Here is a 25,276-nt window from a genome sequence, read left to right as displayed (position 1 = left end):
TGACAAATGTCCACGAACAGGGTCCCATTTGGGACGGAGTCCTTGACGTGAGTCGAGACGCCGAGTTTCCACATGTGACCCACATATGAGAAAGGACATCAGAGAAAGAGACGGTCTTCTTCAGAGAAGAAAATCTGGCTTTCAAATCACATGCACGGTTTGTTTGTCACATGCGCGGTTTGTTTGTCACATGCGCGGTTTGTTTGTCACATGCGCGGTTGGTTTGTCACATGCGCGGTTGGTTTGTCACATGCGCGGTTGGTTTGTCACATGCGCGGTTTGTTTGTCACATGCGCGGTTTGTTTGTCACATGCGCGGTTTGTTTGTCACATGCGCGGTTTGTTTGTCACATGCGCGGTTTGTTTGTCACATGCACGGTTTGTTTGTCACATGCGGTTTGTAACCGGTGTAAACTATACAGCACAATGCTTAATTACAAGCTCTTCAGCAACTATGCAGAGTTCATATCAAATACAAAAAGAAATCCCCAGAAAATTATATATTTTTAAAAGAAAGCACAGAATTCTATGACCGTACCAGCCGTGCATCTATACAGATCAGATCTGACCCATACAGATCAGATCTTACCCTGTATGGGTCAGATCTGATCTATACAGAATATGCTGCTGAGTCTACTGATCCAAATCAGATCTCTACATCTTCAGACCAGGCCCGCCGTGAAGCCTTGGGTCCCACAAAACACCCATCTCTTCAGCACAGCACCCCCAGGAACTAACCCTACCCCTGGGGAGATCCCCACCCCATGCACCCACCTCTCCATCACCACAAAGTCTGCTGGAGCTAACTCAAACCCCATGGGAGAGGAACATGACAGTCTAAATTCTCCTCTGAATCCACAACCACCACAGCACTCCAGGAGCTAACCCCTGGAGCTAACACCAACCACGCCCAGGAGCTAACCGCAACCCCCAGGAGTTAACCCCAAACCCCCCCTGGAGGTAATCCCAACCCCCAGGAGCTGACCCAAACCCTCCCAGGGGCTAACCCCAAACCCCCAGGAGATTAACCCCAAACCCCCTGATTAACCCCAACCCCCCCCCCGGGCATTAACCCCAACCCCCCCCCCTCCCAGGAGTTAACCCTAAACCCCCCAGGAGTTAACCCTAAACCCCCCCCCCAGGAGTTAACCCTAAACCCCCCCCCTCCCGGGGTTAACCCCAAAGGCGTCAGCATGCTCCGATCTCGTCTAGGGGAACCAAAATGAGAGTGCTCTTAAAGAGACATTCACTTGAAAAATGGAAAAAAAAGCCATCGAGGCACCGAAGAAAGTATACACTTCCTCAAGATAGTCAGAATTAATAGAAGATAACTCAAGAAATCTGACATTTTGGCTGAGGAGATCAAACTGTTCCGAACTGTTTGGGATGGGAAGCCATAAACCCCCCCCCCCCCCCCCAACAACCACTACTCGCCTAATCTTCCTTCCCTCCAGCCCCCTGTGCATTAAGGCGTGACCCATCTGGGTCTTGGCACACACACACACACACACACACACACACAACCACACAAAGCTGTGGAGGAACAGAAAGGTCTGGGATGTCCTGGTCTCAAAACAACCACACACACAGTCCTACTGGTCCCTCTAGTCTAGGACAAACAATGTCCCTCTGTTCTGTTGTCTGTCTGATAAGAAAGTCACACTGTTGTAAAGCCCTAATCTCAACAACCACTTTGCATATCTAGATGTTTTATAATGGTGGGGTATTTCCTCTGCCCCCACCCCCCTCCCCCCCCTGTTGGAGGAAGCTGATGAAAAATCTTCTTTGTTGTTCTTGTTTTAAAGGATGGCCACAGTATAAAAAGGGATCCCAAACTGTGAAATGAGGCCGATGACGGCCTAGGAACAGTGGGTTAACTGCCTGTTCAGGGGCAGAACGACAGATTTGTACCCTTCCGGTTACTAGTCCAACGCTCTAACCACTAGGCTACCCTGCCGCCTCTACACTCTAACCACTAGGCTACCCTGCCGCCTCTACACTCTAACCACTAGGCTACCCTGCCGCCTCTACACTCTAACCACTAGGCTACCCTGCCGCCTCTACACTCTAACCACTAGGCTACCCTGCCGCCTCTACACTCTAACCACTAGGCTACCCTGCCGCCTCTACACTCTAACCACTAGGCTACCCTGCCTCCTCTACACTCTAACCACTAGGCTACCCTGCCGCCTCTACACTCTAACCACTAGGCTACCCTGCCGCCTCTACACTCTAACCACTAGGCTACCCTGCCGCCTCTACACTCTAACCACTAGGCTACCCTGCCGCCTCTACACTCTAACCACTAGGCTACCCTGCCGCCTCTACACTCTAACCACTAGGCTACCCTGCCGCCTCTACACTCTAACCACTAGGCTACCCTGCCGCCTCTACACTCTAACCACTAGGCTACCCTGCCGCCTCTACACTCTAACCACTAGGCTACCCTGCCGCCTCTACACTCTAACCACTAGGCTACCCTGCCGCCTCTACACTCTAACCACTAGGCTACCCTGCCTCCTCTACACTCTAACCACTAGGCTACCCTGCCGCCTCTACACTCTAACCACTAGGCTACCCTGCCGCCTCTACACTCTAACCACTAGGCTACCCTGCCGCCTCTACACTCTAACCACTAGGCTACCCTGCCGCCCCAATGAAGTGGCTAATAAGTCTGGCTGGACATCTGACTTTACTGCTAATTTCAGCAATTATGTGACTAAAAAAAAAAGAAACTGTATTATCAACGATCAACGATAAAGAACGATGGGGAAAAAAAAAAGTTGGCTCGACTTTAAATATAAAGATGAGTTGGCTAGACTAGATATAAAGAGGAGTTGGCTTCTCCACTAACACATGGGCTTGTGCTTTAGAGATTGTTTATGAGACCCTATGTTCATTTTCTATAATTCCTTCCTACAAGAAGAAGTTGGTCGTTATTCGTGGATGTGCCTTGTACACGGTTCTGACTAAATTTGTAACAAAAATAGTATTTTCATAGACTTGAAAGCCAGATCAGTGATTATTGCAAACAAGCAGGTTTAGTGTTATTGACCTTTAATTGTGCGACAAAGCTTATTTAGAGATACACACACACACACACACACACACACACACACAAAACGCGTGTGTGTGTGGTGTGTGTATATATATATATATATATATATTTTAAAAAATAGAGATATGATTTTTAGGCCATAATCGCCCATCACCCACACTCCCTTTAGAGAGCCTACCAGATAAAACACTTATTATTACACTTTTTATCTCTTAACACTGAATATCAGAGTAGCTAAAAAAAAAAGCACTCACCCAAATCCTCTCTTCTCAGCTAGTCATAGCCCTGGTCAGCGCTGAGAGTTGAAACCAGAGCCTTACTACCCTTGACCTCGTGTCCTGCTAAGTTCTAGGACGACGGTTGCTAGGCTACATTTCCATAACTATGACAGGCAGCAGATGACCCATTCTCACCCTGCTCAGGGGTTCCTTTAGCACAAAAAGACACAGAAGCAAGCAGCCTGGGTTGAAGTAGATTGAGATTCAACAAACTTACAGTCCCCCTTCAGCCCCATCTTCCCAGGACACTTATTTAACTAGGCAAGTTAGACACTCACTAGGGATTATTTTGTAATGCATCCAAAATGGCACCCTGTTCACTTTAGTGCCCTACTCTGGACCAGGGTAGCGCTACGTATTGAATAGGTTGACATTTACGGCCTCTGTATTGTTATTTTATTGTGTTACTTTTAATTTTGAAAAATTACTTTAGATTATTTAGTAAATATTTTCGTATCTCTATGAGGGCTTGAAAGTAAGCAGGGTAGCCTAGTGGTTAGAGCGTTGGACTAGTAACCGGAAGTCTAATACTGCAGGTAATGGAGTTGTCAAACCCCCGAGCTGACAAGGTACAAATCTGTCGTTCTGCCCCTGAACAGGCAGTTAACCCATTGTTCCCAGGCCGTCATTGAAAATAAGAATATGTTCTTAACTGACTTGCCTGGTTAAATAAAGGTAAAATAAAATAAAAAAGCATTTCACTGTAAGGTATCTATTCTGCGCATGTGGCATGGTTATTTTCTGTTATCAGGGAGCAAATTTCTTGTGACAAATGTTTTGTTCTTAGGGGTGCGACTGCATCTCGGGTATTACGCAAGGTTAAATTAAGATCCTCAATTAGGTGGTTAAACGGATTATGGAGGGAGAAAAAAATATATAATTTAGATCCACAATATTTATTCCACAGGACAAAACTAGATTTAGGATATGACTGTTTTGTCCGGAGACAAAAGCCACTGAGTCGATGGGGGCTCCGAAAGCCTTTTGGAGTGGGTCTGTGGACATTTCCATGTTAATATCACAAGATGATTTACACGCTGAAGCTGTGTTGCGCTTGGTGACCTCTGACTGTTTCATCCTAACATTGTTGGTGCCGACGTGGACAACAATATCCCTATACTCTCTACACTCGGCAGTTTTAGCCTTTGCCAGCACCATCTTCAGATGAGCCTTACCGTCAGAAGCCCTGCCCCCTGGTAAACAGTGTATGATCGCTGGAGGATTCTTTAACAAGTCTAATACTGCAGGTAATGGAGTTGCCAATGACTAGAGTTTTGAATTTGTCAGAGCTAATGGTGGGAGGATTCGGCGTCTCAGACCCCGTAACGGGTGGAGGAGAGACCTGAGAAGGCTTGGCCTCTGAATCGTTGTGTAGCAAAAAAGGCCCATGGAGTTGGTGGAAGAATCCTGTAATTCATGGCCACTTGCTCAACTGGGTTAGGGGCGTTTTAATTAGGTAGGGTGGAAATGTCCGACAGATCTCAACTCCATAAAGGGAGGAAATTGCCATCTCTTCCTTTACTCCATCTAATCCAGAAGTTCTGTGCGTCCATGAATCCACACTACCCAGTAAATATACCACTTTATGGTTAAAGGACTTCCTGCCTCAGTCTCATCCATTCCTCTGTCACCTGACCCGTGACCACCTGTTCACCTTCACTGTCAGTCATCCTACCTGTCCAGCTACCCACACAGATTCCACTAATCTTTCACGTTGCGTCCATTTTTTAAATTTATTTCACCTTTATTTAACCAGGTAGGCTAGTTGAGAACAAGTACTCATTTACAACTGGGACCTGGCCAAGATAAAGCAGAGCAGTTCGACCCATATAGCAACAGAGTTACACAGAGTAAAACAAACATACAGTCAATAATACAGTAGAAAAAGTCTATATACAATGTGAGCAAATGAGGTAAGATAAGGGAGGTAAAGGCAATAAATAGGCCATGGAGGCGAAGTAATTACAACTTAGCAATTAGAACCGTCAACAGACTAGTCAGTCCCTCATGCTAACGTTTACAGGTAGCAACGATCAGACTAGTCAGTCCCTCATGCTAACGTTTACAGGTAGCAACGATCAGACTAGTCAGTCCCTCATGCTAACGTTTACAGGTAGCAACGATCAGACTAGTCAGTTCCTCATGCTAACGTTTATGGGGATCAGACTAGTCAGTCCCTCATGCTAACGTTTACAGGTAGCAACGATCAGACTAGGGTCCCTCATGCTAGCGTTTACAGGTAGCAACGATCAGACTAGTCAGTCCCTCATGCTAACGTTTACAGGTAGCAACGATCAGACTAGTCAGTCCCTCATGCTAGCGTTTACAGGTAGCAACGATCAGACTAGTCAGTCCCTCATGCTAGCGTTTACAGGTAGCAACGATCAGACTAGTCAGTCCCTCATGCTAACGTTTACAGGTGGGCCATCAGACTAGTCAGTCCCTCATGCTAACGTTTACAGGTAGCAACGATCAGACTAGTCAGTCCCTCATGCTAGCGTTTACAGGTAGCAACGATCAGACTAGTCAGTCCCTCATGCTAACGTTTACATTTGGCTACTATCACAACCAACTGAATTGTGCAGTATTGTGAAAAAATACAAATAGCAACATACAGTTGAAGTCAGAAGTTTTAGGTCAGTTAGGCTCACCACTTCATTTTAAGAATGTGAAATATCAGAAAAATAGTAGAGAATTATTTATTTCAGCTTTTATTTCCTTCATCACATTCCCAGTGGGTTAGAAGTTTGCATACACTCAATTAGTATTTGGTAGCATTGCCTTTTAAATTGCTTAACTTGGGTCAAATGTTCCAATACCTTGACTTTGTTGTCCTTAAGCCATTTTGCCACAACTTTGGAAGTATGCTTGGGGTCATTGTCCATTTGGAAGACCCATTTGCGACCAAGCTTTAACTTCCTGATTGATGTCTTGAGATGTTGCGTCAATATATCCACATAATTTTACTTCCTCATGACGCCATCTATTTTGTGAAGTGCACCAGTCCCTCCTGCAGCAAAGCACCCCCACAACATGATGCTGCCACCCCCGTGCTTCACGGTTGGGATGGTGTTCTTCGGCTAGCAAGCATCCCCCTTTTTGCTCCAAACATAACGATGGTCATTATGGCCAAACAGTTCTATTTTTGTTTCATCAAACCAGAGGACATTTCTCCAAAAAGTACGATCTTTGTCCCCATGTGCAGTTGCAAACCGTAGTCTGGCTTATTTATGCTGGTTTAGGAGCAGTGGCTTCTTCCTTGCTGAGCGGCCTTTCAGGTTATGTCGATATAGGACTCGTTTTACTGTGGATATAGATACTTTTGTACCCGTTGCCTCTAGCATCTTCACAAGGTCCTTTGCAGTTGTTCTGGGATTGATTTGCTCTTTTCGCACCAAAGTACGTTCATCTTTAGAAGACAGAACGCGTCTTCTTCCTGAGCGGTATGACGGCTGCGTGGTCTCATGGTGTTTAAACGTTCATCTGTACAAATTGCTCCCAAGGATGAACCAGACTTGTGGAGGTCTACACATTTTTTTCTGAGGTCTTGGCTGATTTCTTTAGATTTTCCCAAACGTCAAGCAAAGAGGCACTGAGTTTGAAGGTAGGCCTTGAAATACATCCACAGGTGACTCAAATTATGTCAATTGGCCTATCAGAAACTTCTAAAGCCATGACATAATTTTCATGAATTTTCCAAGCTGTTTAAAGGCACAGTCAACTTAGTGTATGTAAACTTCTGACCCACTGCAATTGTGATAGTGAATTATAAGTGAAATAATCTGTCTGTAAACAATTGTTGGAAAAATGACTTGTGTCAATGCACAAAGTAGATGTCCTCACCGACTTGACAAAACTATAGTTTGTTAACAAGAAATGTGTGGAGTGGTTGAAAAACAAGTTCCAATGACTCCAACCTAAGTGTATGTAAACTTCTGACATCAACTGTATGTCTTAACCATCTGAGAATGTTTTTAATTATCCATATGTATGTAAACTTCTGACATCAACTGCAGCAAAAAGTGGACATTGGTTTGCTTTCTTAGTTGTGAGAGACAAGGTTTGGTTTCTTCACACTTCCTTTAGGAGGGGAAAGGATTTAAAACCAAGGAGCCATTTGCCTCTGCAGCTATCTCAGGACACACACAGACACTGCATGCTACACTAAAACATTGGACACACACACACACACACACACACAAATGGAAATGAGTTAAGCTACCTTACCTTGCTGCAACTAGGCAGAGCCAGTGTGCTTCCTTTCAGCCCGACTGCTCAGATTCAGAGGAAATCACTGCATCACTGGAGACATTTCACGCTCCATTCTGTTGGCTCCAGAACCCTGACACTCCTCTTTCAACTGTACAGAGGGAAGACTGAGTCGGTATCGTGTGACTGGCTGCTGCTGCCTGCCAGGCTGATTTGAGGAACTGAGGGGGTAGAATATAGCATGGAGAGAGGAAGGGGGTGTGGCTGTTTGTAAAACTCTCTTCACTCACTCTCACATCCCTCCCTACTTCCCTCGTTCCCTGATCCCCCCCCCTCCCCTCCTGCCTGATCCCGGATCCCTCCCTTCCCTCCTTCCTGATCCCTCCCTCACTTACCTCCTTCCCTAATCCCTCCCTCCCTCCTTCCTTCCCTGATCATGCTGTCCTTTACCTCCTTCCTGATCCCAGATTCCTCCCTCCTCCCCTGATCCCTCCCTGATCCCTGATCCCTCCCTGATCCCTCCCTGATCCCTGATCCCTCCCTGATCCCTGATCCCTGATCCCTCCCTGATCCCTCCCTGATCCTTGATCCCTCCCTTCCCTGATCCCTCCCTTCCCTGATCCCTCCCTTCGCTGATCCCTCCCTTCCCTGATCCCTCCCTTCCCTGATCCCTCCCTGATCCCTCCCTTCCCTGATCCCTCCCTGATCCCTGATCCCTCCCTGATCCCTGATCCCTCCCTGATCCCTGATCCCTCCCTGATCCCTGATCCCTCCCTTGTTCTCCGATTCCTCCCCCCAGACTGAGAAGTGACTGCTGTGCCAGCAGGAATGTCTGTTCCCTCCTTATAAATCCACCCTCCTGTTTAATTGCCTCAGAAGCTCACTTGTGGGAAGCATCAAATTTCAACTTGGACTCAGGGGTAGATGTATCATGGTAAACTTTAGTGTTGTATGGTATGTATTCATTTGTGGATGTCCATCATCCATTTCGTATGATATGTTAGGAATTTGCAAAACGTGTGATATGTTACAAATTCCAATTTATTGTTGCTAACTTTAGCTAGGTGGCTAACACGGTAATGTTACCTAGGCTAGAGGTTAGGATTAAGGTTAAGAGTAAGGTTAAATTCTACTAGTTTGCCTAATTTCAGTTTGTGACAAAACAAGCAAGTACAGTGTAGAGAATCATGGTACCGTCTAAACCACTGTGAAATATATTTTCCAGAACCACAAATATTATATTTACAACTGTTTAAAGATGGTGTACAAAATCAAAAGTAAAAAGACACAAACTAAATTTAAGAACGGAAATCATTGAAACAGAGCACATAGTGCATATCTACCGCTTCTTAGACTTGCTTTCAATGAGGATGACAGATCTATAAACCTCAAATGTGAATTTGGTCAGGTCACCCCCCAAAATTTGCATATAGCAGCTCTCAGTAGTTGCCAAGTTAATAATTAGCTAAAATGCTTAGGTGGTCCAACTTTTGGGTTGCTAGACGTTCGAGTTATACATTCGACCAACCACCCTACTTTCGTTTTTGCCTCAAGTAACCTTCTGTTTTATGTAACCATACCAAATGTAAAATTTCATACTAATTTGAGTGTCCCGGATGTACGTTTACTTATGTTACATCTAGTCAATGAGACCAGGCTGCAAATTTACACTAAAAATCTCACACACCCCCTTCCCTAACATACTCACTTACACACCCCTTTCAGAGACAACCGAGCCCCATAATACAGTCACAAGATATTTATTCCTGCTTTAGTTGAAGGCTAGAGCTCTTTATTTGACTGATTCATCATTCTAATCAAACATGTCTCTCTCAGGTCATTACTAAACATCACATCATCTGGATCCAGAATGAAAGAGGGGAAAAAATATATATCTGATCTGGTCTGTGATTAAGAAGGAGGGTTGTGATAACAGCAACATAAAACAAAAACACAGAACGTGTTGTCATCGCATCAAGACATGTCGGCAAAGAGAGAGAGGAGAGAAGAGGACGAAAACAACATTAGACACGATGGAACACAAAGCTTTTACTATCTTCATCCTGGAATATACAAGGTCAGAGGTCATCTGCCTTTGGCCCAAAGAGCAGGATCCTGGACTTCGTCAAAGTAATTGGAAATACAGACATTGTCATCCTACAAGAAAACCTGGTATAGAGGAGACAGACCCACTGGTTGCCCTCTAGGTTACAGAGAGCTGGTAGTCCCGTCCACCACACTACCAGGTGTGAAGCAGGGAAGAAACTCAGGGGGCGTGGTATAGAAACTCAGGGGGCGTGGTATAGAAACTCAGGGGGCGTGGTATAGAAACTCAGGGGGCGTGGTATAGAAACTCAGGGGGCGTGGTATAGAAACTCAGGGGCGTGGTATAGAAACTCAGGGGGCGTGGTATAGAAACTCAGGGGCGTGGTATAGAAACTCAGGGGGCGTGGTATAGAAACTCAGGGGGCGTGGTATAGAAACTCAGGGGCGTGGTATAGAAACTCAGGGGGCGTGGTATAGAAACTCAGGGGGCGTGGTATAGAAACTCAGGGGGTATGCTAATTTGGTATAGAACAGACCTAACACACTATTAAATTATTCTAAACAGGAATATTTTTCATCTGTCTAGAAATGAATAAGGAAATTATCTCAACAGAGAAAAATGTCCTAATTTGCGCTACCTATATCCCCCCACTAGAATCCCCATACTTTAATGAAGACAGCTTCTCCATCCTGGAGCGGGAGATCAACCATTTCCAGGCTCAGGGACATGTACTAGACTGTGGAGGCCTAAAAGCCAGAACTGGACATGAACCTGACTTTCAGCACACAGGGGGAAAAACACCTGCCTGGAGTTGACAGCATTCCCTCCCAAATATGCCCCCCTAGACAACTATGACAAAACAACCAGCAAAAATGGGTCACAACTCCTGCAGCTCTGTCGCATGCTGGGTATGTACATAGTCAATGGTAGGCTTCGAGAAGACTCCTATGGTAGGTACACCTACAACTCATCCATCACTGACCTCAACCCAGAGTCTCTCAAAGGGTTCAGTCAGCCCACTGACACCCCTATCAGACCACAGCAAAATCAGTCTAGCTGAACAGAGCATTACTCAATCATGAGGCATCAAAGCCAAAGGAACTGAATAATATTAAGAAATACTATAGATGAAAGGAAAATAGTGTTAAAATCTACCAAAATACAATTAGGCAACAACAAATTCATTCCCTATTAGACAACTTCCAGGACAAACCATTTCACTGTAATAGTGAAGGTGTAAACTTGGCTGTAGAAAACCTAAACAGTATATTTCAGCTTCCCTATTTTTTCAAGCAGACAACCTAAGAAAATTAACAACTATGACAAACGGTTTGATGAAGAACGCAAAAACCTAAGAAAGAAATTGAAAAACCTGTCCAACCAAAAACATAGAGGAGACCCAGAAAACCTGAATCTACGCCTTCACTATGGTGAATCACTAAAACAATAATGTAATTAAAGAATCCATAGAATCGAACCACTTCTGGGAAAATTGGAACACTCGAAACAAACAACACAAAGAGTTATCTATCCAAAACAGAGGCGTGGATAAACCCCTTCTCCAATCTTATTGTCTCTATAACAAAGAACAAAACAGCAAAAAAATATATACACATGATCAAATAAGAATCTTAAGGCTGGTGGCAGTATTGAGTAGCTTGGATGAATAAGATGCAGAGGTGCCCAAAGTAACCTGCCTGCTACTCAGGCCCAGAAGCTAAGATATTAATATTATTGGTATATTTGGATGGAAAACACTCTGAAGAAGTTTCTAAAACTGTTTGAATAATGTCTGTGAGTATAACAGAACTCATATGGCAGGCAAACACCTGAGAATAAAATCCAACCAGGAAGTGGGAAATCTCAGGTTTGTAGGTTTTCAACTCATTGCCTATCGAAGATAGTGGGATATTGGTCATATTGCACTTCCTAAGGCTTCCACTAGATGTCAACAGTCTTTAGAACCTTGTTCGATGCTTCTACTGTGAAGTGGGGGCGAATGAGAGGGGAATGAGTCAGAGGTCTGCCAGAGAGCCACAAGCTGGTCACGCGCGTTCACATGAGAGTTAGCTTGAGTTCCATTGCAATTCTGAAGACAAAGGAATTCTCTGGTTGGAACATTAATGTTAAAAACATCCTAAAGATTGATTCTATACATCGTTTGACATGTTTCTACAGAACTTTGACTTTGACTGCTCCAAGTGATCGCTAGTCATGAATTTGGATTACTGTACTAAATGCGAACAAAAAGGAGGTATTTGGACATAAATGATGGACATTATTGAACAAAATAAAACATTTATTGTGGAACTGGGAATCCTGGGAGTGCATTCTGATGAAGATCAAAGGTAAGTGAATATTTATAATGCCATTTCTGACTTCTGTTGACGACACAACATGGCGGATATCTGTTTGGGTTGTTTTGGTCTCTGAGCGCTGTACTCGGATTATAGCATGGTGTGCTTTTTCCGTAAAGTTTTTTTTTTAAATCTGACACAGCGGTTGCATGAAGGAGAAGTGTATCATATTTCCGTGCATAATAGTTGTATCTTTTATCAATGTTTATTATGAGTATTTCTGTAAATTGATGTGGCTCTCTGCAAAAATCACAGGATGTTTTGGAACTACTGAACGTAACGCGCCAATGTAAACAGATTTTTTATATATAAATATGAACTTTAATGAACAAAACATACATGTATTGTGTAACATGAAGTCCCATGAGTGTCATCGGATGAAGATCAAAGGTTAGTGATTAATTCTCTCTATTTCTGCTTTTTGTGACTCCTCTCTTTGGCTGGAAAAATGGCTGTGTTTTTCTGTGACTTGGCTCTGACCTAACATAATCGTTTGGTTTGCTTCCGCTGTAAAGGATTTTTCAAATCGGACACGGTGCTGGGATTAACAAGAAGTGCATCTTTAAAATGGTGTAAAATACATGTATGTTGAGGAATTATAGTTATGGGATTTCTGTTGTTTTGAATTTGGCGCCCTACACTTTCACTGGCTGTTGTCATATCGATCCCGTTAGCAGGATCTCAGCCCTGAGAGGTTTTAAAGACTACCAGAACCCACTAGATTCTTCAATTACATTGAATGAACTACAGGACAAAATACAAACCCTCCAACCCAAAAAGGCCTGTGGGTTTGATGGTATCTGAAATTAAATATACAAACCACAAATTCCAATTAGCTATACTTAAACTTTTTAACATCATCCTCAGCTCGGGTATCTTCCCCAATATTTCGAACCAAGGACAACCCCAATTCATAAAAGTGAGACAAATTTCACCCCAATAACTACCGTGGAATATGCGTGAAAAGCAACCTTGGGAAGATCCTCTGCATTATCATTGGACAGCAGACTTGTACATTTCCTCAATGAAAACAATGTACTGAGCAAAAGTCAAATGGTCTTTTTACCAAATTACAGTAAAACAGACCACGTATTCACCCTGCACACCCTAATTGACAAACAAAGCAAAACAATCTTTTCATGCTTTGTTGATTTCAAAAAGTTTTGCTCAATTTGGCATGAAGGTCTCCTATACACATTGATGGAATGTGGTGTTGGGGGGGGGAAAATCATACAACATTATAAGATCCATGTACACAAAACAAGTGTGTGGTTATAATTGGCACAAAAACACATTTCTTTCCATAGGGCCGTGGGGTGAGACAGGGATGCAGCTTAAGCCCCACCCTCTTCAACATATATATCAACGAATTGGCGAGGGCACTAGAACAGTCTGCAGCACCCGGCCTCACCCTACTAGAATCTGAAGTCAAATGTGTACAGTTTGCTGATGATCACGGTGCTTCTGTCACCAACCAAGGAGGGCCTACAGCAGCACCTAGATCTTCTGCACAGATTCTGCCAGACCTGGGCCCTGACAGGAAATGTCAGTAAGACAAAAATAATGGTGTTACAAAAAAGGTTCAGTCGCCAGGACCACAAATACAAATTCCATCTAGACACCGTTGCCCTAGAGCAAACAATAAACTATACATACCTTGGCCTAAACATCAGCACCACAGGTAACTTCCACAAAGCTGTGCAAACGATCTGAGAGACAAGGCAAGAAGGACCTTCTATGCCATCAAAAGGAACATAAAATTCAACATACCAATTAGGATCTGGCTGAAAATCAGTTATAGAACCAATTGACCTTTATGGTTGTGAGATCTGGGGTTCACTCACAAACCAAAAATTCACAAAAATGGGACAAACACTAAATTGAGAGACTCTGCATGCAGAATATAAAATGTAAAAAAAAATCTTCTTTGTGCAACGTAAAACACCAAATAATGAATGCAGAGCAGAAATAGGCCGATACCCGCTAATTATCAAAATCGTGTGTGAGAGCGAACGAGAAAGAGATCCAAAATAGAACTGAGAGCGGACGAGAAAGAGATCCAAAATAGAACTGTGAACGAACGAAAGGGCTGAAGCATAGTTGTCATAGCGATGTCCTCAGGCTGCTTGCCTTGTCAGATGATGGCTGCAGAAAACAACCATCCCGGGAGACAACACACATCACGTGTTTCCAGAAGCAGTTTTGCATACCAACACTAAAACAGACCCTGGGGTTACACTAGGAAACAGACGCCTGATAACCAAACGGTCTCTCACACACACAGTGTCGTTCTCTCTCTGCGTCTCTCTCTCTCTCTCGCTCTCATCAAATTAATGGTGGTGCAGATTGGAAATAAAATGAAAACAATCTAACAATTGACATTTAATAGTAAGAAAGGAATGAGGACAATAATGAACTAGTGAGAAAGACACACACACACACACACACACAAACAGTCCTGCCCGCTGTGTCAACACCACTTTAACGTTACAGCAACACAAGCCAACCTGCCCTTACATCATAAGTTCTATATCTCTGTAAGAGCATGGATGTCCCAGTCTGTGTGCGCGCGTTTGTTTGTCACATAGTAAAATGGGGTCACATTCCCCTGCCAACCATCGGAGTGGATCATCTTGACACGAATATACTGAGAGGATTTTTAAATTCCCCCAACGATATAAGATGACTTGCAAGCAGGAGTTCCACATATGTTTGTGACCTCAGGTTAATATATTTAGCCAAATGTATTTAAACTCAGTTTTTCACAATTCCTGACATTTAATCCTAGTAAAAAGTCCCTGTTTTAGGTCAGTTAGGATCACCACTTTATTTTAAGAATGTGAAATGTCAGAATAATAGTAGAGAATGATTCATTTCAGCTTTTATTCATTTCATCACATTCCCAGTGGGTCAGAAGTTTACATACACTCAATTAGTATTTGGTAGCATTGTCTTTATATGGCTTAACTTGGGTCAAAGTTTTTGGGTAGCCTTCTACAAGCTTCCCACAATAAGTTGGGTGAATTTTGTCCCATTCCTCCTGACAGAGCTGGTGTAACTGAGTCAGGTTTGTAGGCCTCCTTGCTCGCATACCAACACTAAAACAGTTCTGCCCACAAATGTTCTATAGGATTGAGGTCAGGGCTTTGTGATGGCCACTCCAATACCTTGACTTTGTTGTCCTTAAGCTATTTTGCCACAACTTTGGAAGTATGCTTGGGGTCATTGTTCATTTGGAAGATCCATTTGTGACCAAGCTTTAACTTCCTGACTGATGTCTTGAGATGTTGCTTCAATATATCCACATAATTTTACTCCCTCATGATGCCATCTATTTTGTGAAGTGCACCAGTCCTCCTGTAGCAAAGCACCCCCACGACATGATGCTGCCACCCCCGTGCTTCACGGTTGGGTTGGTGTTCTTCGGCTTGCAAGCCTCCCCTTTTTCCTCCAAACATAACGATGGTCATTATGGCCAAACAGTTCTAATTTTGTTTCATCAGAATAGAGGACATTTCTCCAAAAAGTATGATCTTTGTCCCCATGTGCAGTTGCAAACCGTAGTCTGGCTTTTTTTTATGGTGGTTTTGGAGCAGTGGCTTCTTCCTTGCTGAGCGGCCTTTCAGGTTATGTCGATATAGGGCTAATTTTAAAAATGACTTGTGTCATGCACAAAGTAGATGTCCTAACTGACAAATCTATACTTTGTTAACAAGAAATTTGTGGAGTGGTTGAAAAATTAGTTTTAATGACTCCAACCTAAGTAAGTGTGTGTATGTATGTATATATAATATATAATTACTTATTTATGCGTCACTTGATAACTACTACATGGAAGCATGTCTAGGGCCGTATGTCAGCCTATGAAGCTTTTCAGGGTAGGCGCGCTGAACTAGGATCAGGTCCCAGCTTCTCCATGTGATTTCATTCATTGTGATCTAAAAGGCAAAACTGATCCCAAAACAGCACTGAACTTAATCGGCTATCCACCAGCCTTTAAATTCTCTCCCTCCATCTATACCTACCCAGAATTTAAATGATTATTATTATTTATTTTTTAACTCACTCACAGAGAGGCAGCAACAGAGTCCTCCCCCATTCCTCTGTACTAAAGAATCTCTTGTTCTGGGATGGATGGAGAGAGGGAAAGTGGGAGAGATGATAATTCTCACAAGAAAACTTTTGGCCAGTAGAATTAGCCAGTCTGGGTAGAATGCGTCAACATGACTGTCTGGGGGCCGAGTCCTAAATGGAACCCATTGGGCAATGGACCCTGGTTAACAGTAGTGCACTATATTAGTCCCCTATACAGCACACCCAATGGACCCTGGTTAACAGTAGTGCACTATATTAGTCCTCTATACAGCAGCCCATTGGGCAATGGGCCCTGGTTAACAGTAGTGCACTATATTAGTCCCCTATACAGCACACCCAATGGACCCTGGTTAACAGTAGTGCACTATATTAGTCCCCTATACAGCACACCCAATGGACCCTGGTTAACAGTAGTGCACTATATTAGTCCCCTATACAGCACCCAACGGACCCTGGTTAACAGTAGTGCACTATATTAGTCCCCTATACAGCACACCCAATGGACCCTGGTTAACAGTAGTGCACTATATTAGTCCCCTATACAGCACACCCAATGGACCCTGGTTAACAGTAGTGCACTATATTAGTCCCCTATACAGCACACCCAATGGACCCTGGTTAACAGTAGTGCACTATATTATATACAGCACACCCAATGGACCCTGGTTAACCACTATATTAGTCCCCTATACAGCACACCCAATGGACCCTGGTTAACAGTAGTGCACTATATTAGTCCCCTATACAGCACACCCAACGGACCCTGGTTAACAGTAGTGCACTATATTAGTCCCCTATACAGCACACCCAACGGGCCCTGGTTAACAGTAGTGCACTATATTAGTCCTCTATACAGCAGCCCATTGGGCAATGGGTCCTGGTTAACAGTGGTGCACTATATTAGTCCCCTATACAGCACACCCAATGGGCCCTGGTTAACAGTAGTATAACAGGGTGCACTATGTAGGGAACAGGGTGCACTATGGAGGGAACAGGGTGCACTATGGAGGGAACAGGGTGCACTATGGAGGGAACAGGGTGCACTATGGAGGGAACAGGGTGCACTATGGAGGGAACAGGGTGCACTATGGAGGGAACAGGGTGCACTATGGAGGGAACAGGGTGCACTATGGAGGGAACAGGGTGCACTATGGAGGGAACAGGGTGCACTATGGAGGGAACAGGGTGCACTATGGAGGGAACAGGGTGCACTATGGAGGGAACAGGGTGCCCTATGGAGGGAACAGGGTGCCCTATGGAGGGAACAGGGTGCACTATGGAGGGAACAGGGTGCACTATGGAGGGAACAGGGTGCACTATGGAGGGAACAGGGTGCACTATGGAGGGAACAGGGTGCACTATGGAGGGAACAAGGTGCCCTATGGAGGGAACAGGGTGCACTATGGAGGGAACAGGGTGCACTATGGAGGGAACAGGGTGCACTATGGAGGGAACAGGGTGCACTATGGAGGGAACAGGGTGCACTATGGAGGGAACAGGGTGCCCTATGTAGGGAACAGGGTGCCCTATGGAGGGAACAGGGTGCACTATGGAGGGAACAGGGTGCACTATGGAGGGAACAGGGTGCCATTTGGGACATAGACCTGGGAAGACCTCGCTCTCTCCTCCATGAAAACATCTCTCCAGCACACTGTAGTCTGTAGGGAGAGATAACTATGGATAATAGACCAGTTCAATCTAACGGTCCCTGATCTCTTTTGTCTTGTTTTTCAAACTCCTATGGGTCATTGTCATGATAAAGTTCAATGGAATGAACTTCAAAAATAAAACACCAAAAGATAGAAAATAATGAAGATATTTTCTCCCATCCAATCACATGTACTTCCGTTCAACAACTATTGCAAAAAAATATATAGAATTTAAGGAAAAAGAGGGTGTGTTGTAGAAGGGCTTTCTTAGCAGAGCAGGGCTTTCTTAGCAGGGCAAGGCTTCCTTAGCGGGGGGCTTCCTTATCTAACGTCATAACTTCAATGGGGTCTGAATGATGTTAATTATGGAAATAACAGAGTTGGAGTCGATTGATTTGGGATTATAATTCAGGCCTACTGAATGCATCGTTGCAGTGACGACAATACCAAACGTCCCTCCACAAGGGAATGGATGGTCCCCCAACATCTGCTACATAAAGATCCTCTTCGACATTTACATTGCAACTTATATCCAAGTGAAGGCTGGCCTTTTTAAATGTTTGGCATTTAAAATGTAAAATGATTACATGTTATTATTTTTGATTTATAAATTATTTCATAAGAGTCCGTTTGTAAAGAAAAATAAAGTTATTTTATTTTAAATCTGCCTTACAGAGAAGGGACTGTACAGTTTGGCTGGTGTTCAGAACAAACAGAGCCACAAACAACATTTCGCGGTTCAAATTGAACCCTATTGCTTTCTGGTGAACTACTTAGGACCAGGGCCCATAGCAACGCTGCAGCTGGACAGAACAAAGTTAGTCTACAGTAGAACAAAACACTCAGGGGGAGGAAGAAAAAAAAGTTTGTCTGGAGCAGAACAAACAGAACAACAACACTACAGTGTTTACTACTCTCCACTTTGCAAATGACATGAACAAGCAGTTATGTGAAGGTGGGATAAAATATGAATTATTCACACAAAGTACTTTTTTTTTTTTTTTTTAAAGGATCTAAAATATGCACATTTCAAGCAATCATCTGTGTTTGGGGTAGTACATGCTTTATACACAAGGGAAAAAAAGTGAAACAAAAGCTCGGTTTGTCTACCAGACAAGTCCTTAGGTGTTGCTGAAAAGCCAACAAATGATCAGATGACCTGCAGTCGACATTCTTCAGTGTGTGGTTCAAATGAAAGATCCTGAGCTGCCTCCAGTAGTTAGTCTACATCTGATTGTAGCTGGAGAGAAGGGCCGTGGAACAAACGGCTCCCTATTCCCTACACAGTGCACTACTTTTGACCAGAATGGCTCCCTATTCCCTACACAGTGCACTACTTTTGACCAGAAATGCTCCCTATTCCCTACATAGTGCACTACTTTTGACCAGAATGGCTCCCTATTCCCTACACAGTGCACTACTTTTGACCAGATATGCTCCCTATTCCCTACATAGTGCACTACTTTTGACCAGAATGGCTCCCTATTCCCTACATAGTGCACTACTTTTGACCAGAATGGCTTCCTATTCCCTACATAGTGCACTACTTTTGACCAGAATGGCTCCCTATTCCCTACATAGTGCACTACTTTAGACCATAGTGCACTACTTTAGACCAAAATGGCGCCCTATTCCCTATATAGTGCACTACTTTTGACCAGAATGGCTCCCTATTCCCTACATAGTGCACTACTTTAGACCCCCCCCCCCAGCATACATTTTTGTTGAAGCTACAAACAACAACAACAAAAAACACCTGATTCAACTTGTCAAGGGCTTGATGATTAGTTGACAGTCAGGTGTGCTTGTTCGGGCCTCAACAACAATATGTCCTGTTGGACCGGAGTTGGGCTGTTGGGGTTTACTGGAGGACCCAAGTTGGGGCGTACTGGAGGACCCGAGTTGGGGCGTACTGGAGGACCCGAGTTGGGGGGGGATACTGGAGGACCCAAGTTGGGGGGGATACTGGAGGACCCAAGTTGGGCTGTTGGGGGGATACTGGAGTTGGGGGGGGGACTGGAGGACCCAAGTTGGGGGGGATTGGGCTGTTGGGGGGGATACTGAAGGACCCGAGTTGGGGGGGGGGATACTGGAGGACTGGAGGACCAAGTTGGGGGGGGGATACTGGAGGACCCGAGTTGGGGGGATACTGAAGGACCCGAGTTGGGGGGGTTGAAGGACCCGAGTTGGGGGGGATACTGAAGGGGGGGGATACTGAAGGACCCGAGTTGGGGGGGATACTGAAGGACCCGAGTTGGGGGGGGTACTGAAGGACCCGAGTTGGGGGGGATACTGAAGGACCCGAGTTGGGGGGGATACTGAAGGACCCGAGTTGGGGGGGGGATACTGGAGGACCCAAGTTGGGGGGGGGGGATACTGAAGGACCCGAGTTGGAGGACCCAAGGGGGGGGATACTGGAGGACCCGAGTTGGGGGGGATACTGAAGGACCCGAGTTGGGGGGGGGGATACTGAAGGAAGGACCCGAGTTGGGGGGGATACTGAAGGACCCGAGTTGGGGGGGGGATACTGGAGGACCCAAGTTGGGGGGGGGATACTGAAGGACCCGAGTTGGGGGGGATACTGAAGGACCCGGGGGTTGGGGGGGGGAATACTGAAGGACCCGAGTTGGGGGGGGGGATACTGAAGGACCCTGGAGGAAGTTGGGGGGGATACTGGAGGACCCAAGTTGGGGGGGGGATACTGGAGGACCCAAGTTGGGGGGGATACTGGAGGACCCAAGTTGGGGGGGGATACTGGAGGACCCAAGTTGGGCTGTTGGGGGGGATACTGAAGGACCCGAGTTGGGGGGGGGATACTGAAGGACCCGAGTTGGGGGGGGGATGAAGGACTGAAGGACCCGAGTTGGGGGGGATACTGAAGGACCCGAGTTGGGGGGGGAGTTGGGGGGGGATACTGAAGGACCCGAGTTGGGGGGGATTGAAGGACCCAAGTTGGGGGGATACTGAAGGACCCGAGTTGGGGGGGGATACTGAAGGACCCTGGAGGAGTTGGGCTGGGGGGGATACTGAAGGACCCGAGTTGGGGGGGGGGGGGATACTGGAGGACTCAAGTTGGACAACACTGCTGTAGAGAATAGTCTACCATTTGGGACCTCATGGTAAATACCAAGAGAACAGGCCGTTCCAATAGTCATGTGAGCCAGAGAATCTTTCTTTCCTGAAATTATTATTCAGTACAAAGAATTTGAAACTATAAAAAGATGAAGAAAAAAAACCTAATATTTATTGGGTGAAAAGACAATGTTTTGGCAGCCAAATGTGTGTCCTCCTGCCACAACCTGAGGGACAGCCTGTGAAAAGTGCAATGTCAATAATATTTCCCATCTTGTTTTGTCTTTCATACCATGTCATGTGTCTTCTCAGTCAGGTTGACACTGGTCTACTACTATTGCTTTAATGTATCATTATTCTCATGAATATTGTTGATGTACACAAGGTTTCTGTACCAAATATGAAGTTCTGCTTTTCTGATGTATCAAATACTTATGTCATGGAATAAAATGCAAATTCATTACTTAAAAATCATACAATGTGATTTTCTGGATTCTTGTTTCAGATTCCGTCTCTCACAGTTGAAGTGTACCTATGATAAAAATTACAGACCTCTACATGCTTTGTAAGTAGGAAAACCTGCAAAATCGGCAGTGTATCAAATACTTGTTGTCCATCCTCATTCTACCACACCAAGTCATTCCGAGACCATTCATTTCTCTCTCATATATATTACACCCACCAGAATCCTAGTTTGTTTCCAAACACATTGTCAAATCAATACACATGTTTACAGATCGTACTCTACAGGTTGTGCATGTTTTATGTCCAGTGTGCATTTGGTTTAATCAATCGCTTACAATAGACTGCCGTCAGGTTTGATTAGAACACCTGTAGCAAGGCAGGCATGTCTGTCTACTGCTGTCTGTCAGTGTCACCGTGAACTCCTCCATTCAGTAATGAAGACGCACAGACATGACACTGTTTACCTCTCAAAATAGCCACGGGGGGGGGGGGGGGGGGGGGGGGGACTGGAGTCGACAACATTGTGAAGTGTTGCCCAATGTAGCCTACTGATCTATAGGCTATCTAGGCAACTATGCCATTCATGTGGTGGTGGCAGAGCAATGGGCACATGCATCCATCCATTATGAATACAAAACAAGTGGACATGGCTCATGCAGTAATGTCAGTTGAAAAGCACTGCTATATGAGAAACACCCGGCAGCGTACCTGCGCGTTTAGCCTATCCGTACAAGATACGAGAAGAGAAAAGTCTCATGCCTTATTATTGACGCGGTCACCGGAATTCAAACTGGTCTCTAGCAGCCGGGGGGGGGCTATACCAAGGCGTCAAACATCAAGCTCATTTATCCTCACATGAGAAGAAAAACTAACAACAAAAACACTATATTCAAAAATACATTTTAAAAACGTACCTGTCATTACTCTCAGGTGATTATTGTGGTTGTCGTCCAGTGTGTGCGGTGAATTGGGACCCGCTGTGTAGAACATGCCATCGCCAGACTGTCTGTTCCGCTAGAAGCTGCGTGTTTCCTCTACCATGTTGTTTTCACGCCGCGAGGTGAGGGCGGGGCGCGCGGCCCTTAGACAGCGGAGACTGCGCGCGAGTGGATGACGAGAGTGACACTAAATTCTTGCTCGAGCCAATCGGAGTCGGGAGTCCGGGACACCTCTACATCTGTGTGTTTGTGTAAACTGTGCATAATCAATAAATACACCGAGACTACACCTATACAAATCAATCACTGACACACAACCTTATTTAATAGGAATATGTTTTCATTTCTTTATTTTATATGTAATCCAACCAATTCTTCAGACAGTCAAGCAACTAATAAACAAATCACTCAGTGTTGGATAATCTGTTAGTTTAAAATAATGTAAAATTGGGCCTCCTGAGTGGCGCAGCGGTCTAAAGCGCCACTCCAGACCCAGGTTCGATCCCAGGCAGTGTCACAACCGGCCGTGACCGGGAATCCCATAGTTACTTGGCTCATCGGGCTCTAGCGTCTCCTTGTGGCGGCCCAGGCGCCTGCAGGCTGACTCCGGTAGTCAGTTGGATGGTGTTTCCTCTGACACATTGGTGCAGCTGCCTTCCGGGTTAAGCGAGAGGTTGTTAAGAAGCACAGTTTTGGCGGGTCATGTTTGCGGAGGACGCATGACTCGACCTTCGCCTCTCCCCTGAGCCCGTTGGGGAGTTGCAACGATATGACAAGATTGAAATTGGGGAGAAAAGGGAGGAAAACCCCCAAAAATGTCCAATTATTTTGACCAATCGGTGGATAGAAAATATCAATTTCTAGAAATCTAAATGGAGAAAATAAATGTCCATCACCACAGAGAAGCGACCAAGGCAAAGGGGGTTATAACTTCAGAAGGTAAACTGTTTCCAGTTGGTTTCTAATGTTAGAAGACACAATACTAAACGTTGTCTTCACCAGTAATACTCTCAGGCTGTAAGGGGAGGGATCATGAGAAGCAGACAACATTGTATCATGCAGTGTGGAGTCAAGTGGCCGGCCGGTAGCACTGGACTCACTCGTGTCAACTGAACAGAGCCCGTTGGCCGTGAGGAACGAAGCAGTCACCCTTATTAACATGTAAGATAACAAACCAGGCGTGAACAATATTTATGTTGTGGTCAGACAATATAAACAGATGTACAAAATAGATACCATCTGGATAAGACAAAAGGCCATCTGGATAAGGGTTTAGTCCCAAATGGCATCCTATTCTATTCCCTATGTAGTGCACTACTTCAGACCAGAGCTCTATGTAGTACACTACTTCAGACCAGAGCCCTATGTAGTACACTACTTCAGACCAGAGCCCTATGTAGTGCACTACTTCAGACCAGAGCCCTATGTAGTGCACTACTTCAGACCAGAGCCCTATGTAGTGCACTACTAGCTCTATGTAGTACACTACTTCAGACCAGAGCCCTATGCAGTACACTACTTCAGACCAGAGCCCTATGTAGTACACTACTCCAGACCAGAGCCCTATGCAGTACACTACTTCAGACCAGAGCCCTATGTAGTGCACTACTTCAGACCAGAGCCCTATGCAGTACACTACTTCAGACCAGAGCCCTATTTAGTACACTACTTCAGACCAGAGCCTTATGTAGTCAGACCAGAACACTATGTAGTACACTACTCCAGACCAGAGCCCTATGTAGTACACTACTTCAGAGCCCTATGCAGTACACTACTTCAGACCAGAGCCCTATGTAGTACACTACTTCAGACCAGAGCCCTATGTAGTACACTACTTCAGAGCCCAGTACACTACTTCAGACCAGAGCCCTATGTAGTACACTACTTCAGACCAGAGCCCTATGTAGTACACTACTTCAGACCAGAGCCCTATGTAGTACACTACTTCAGACCAGAGCCCTATGCAGTACACTACTTCAGAGCCCTATGTAGTACACTACTTCAGACCAGAGCCCTATGTAGTACACTACTTCAGACCAGAGCCCTATGTAGTACACTACTTCAGAGCCCTATGTAGTACACTACTTCAGACCAGAGCCCTATGTAGTACATTACTTCAGACCAGAGCCCTATGTAGTGCACTACTTCAGACCAGAGCACTATGTAGTACACTACTCCAGAGCCCTATGTAGTGCACTACTTCAGACCAGAGCCCTATGTAGTACACTACTTCAGACCAGAGATGCAGTACACTACTTCAGAGCCCTATGTAGTACACTACTTCAGACCAGAGCCCTATGTAGTACACTACTTCAGACCAGAGCCCTATGTAGTACACTACTTCAGAGCCCTATGTAGTACACTACTTCAGACCAGAGCCCTATGTAGTGCACTACTTCAGACCAGAGCCCTATGCAGTACACTACTTCAGACCAGAGCCCTACTCCAGAGCCCTATGTAGTGCACTACTTCAGACCAGAGCCCTATGTAGTACACTACTTCAGACCAGAGCCCTATGCAGTACACTACTTCAGAGCCCTATGTAGTACACTACTTCAGACCAGATCCCTATGTAGTACATTACTTCAGACCAGAGCCCTATGTAGTGCACTACTTCAGACCAGAGCACTATGTAGTACACTACTCCAGAGCCCTATGTACTACTTCAGACCAGAGCCCTATGTAGTACACTACTTCAGACCAGAGAGCAGTACACTACTTATGTAGTACACTACTTCAGACCAGAGCCCTATGTAGTACACTACTTCAGACCAGAGCCCTATGTAGTACACTACTTCAGAGCCCTATGTAGTACACTACTTCAGACCAGAGCCCTATGTAGTGCACTACTTCAGACCAGAGCCCTATGCAGTACACTACTTCAGACCAGAGGACTATGTAGTACACTACTCCAGAGCCCTATGTAGTGCACTACTTCAGACCAGAGCCCTATGTAGTACACTACTTCAGAGCCCTATGCAGTACACTACTTCAGACCAGAGCCCTATGTAGTACACACTACTTCAGACCAGAGCCCTATGTAGTACACTACTTCAGAGCCCTATGTAGTACACTACTTCAGACCAGAGCCCTATGTAGTACACTACTT

The 25,276-nt window shown here is 45.0% G+C and overlaps 1 protein-coding gene across 1 annotated transcript in view; it reads right to left on the bottom strand.

Moving 5' to 3' along the window:
- The window catches only part of LOC135545120 (rho guanine nucleotide exchange factor TIAM1-like), a 154,524-nt gene extending 132,244 nt beyond the window's left edge, over positions 1-22,280 (bottom strand). The window contains 2 exon segments of the mRNA XM_064972752.1: positions 7,563-7,695; positions 22,144-22,280. The gene's annotated coding sequence lies outside the window, so the exon portion shown is untranslated.
- Between the last annotated feature and the right edge of the window lie 2,996 nt (positions 22,281-25,276).

This window comes from Oncorhynchus masou, chromosome 9 (assembly GCF_036934945.1).
Source record: "Oncorhynchus masou masou isolate Uvic2021 chromosome 9, UVic_Omas_1.1, whole genome shotgun sequence".
In the NCBI taxonomy this organism is placed as follows: Eukaryota; Metazoa; Chordata; class Actinopteri; order Salmoniformes; family Salmonidae; genus Oncorhynchus; species Oncorhynchus masou.
The sequence above is the reverse complement of the archived record's forward strand: the minus strand, read 5'-3'. Positions and strand labels throughout refer to the sequence as shown.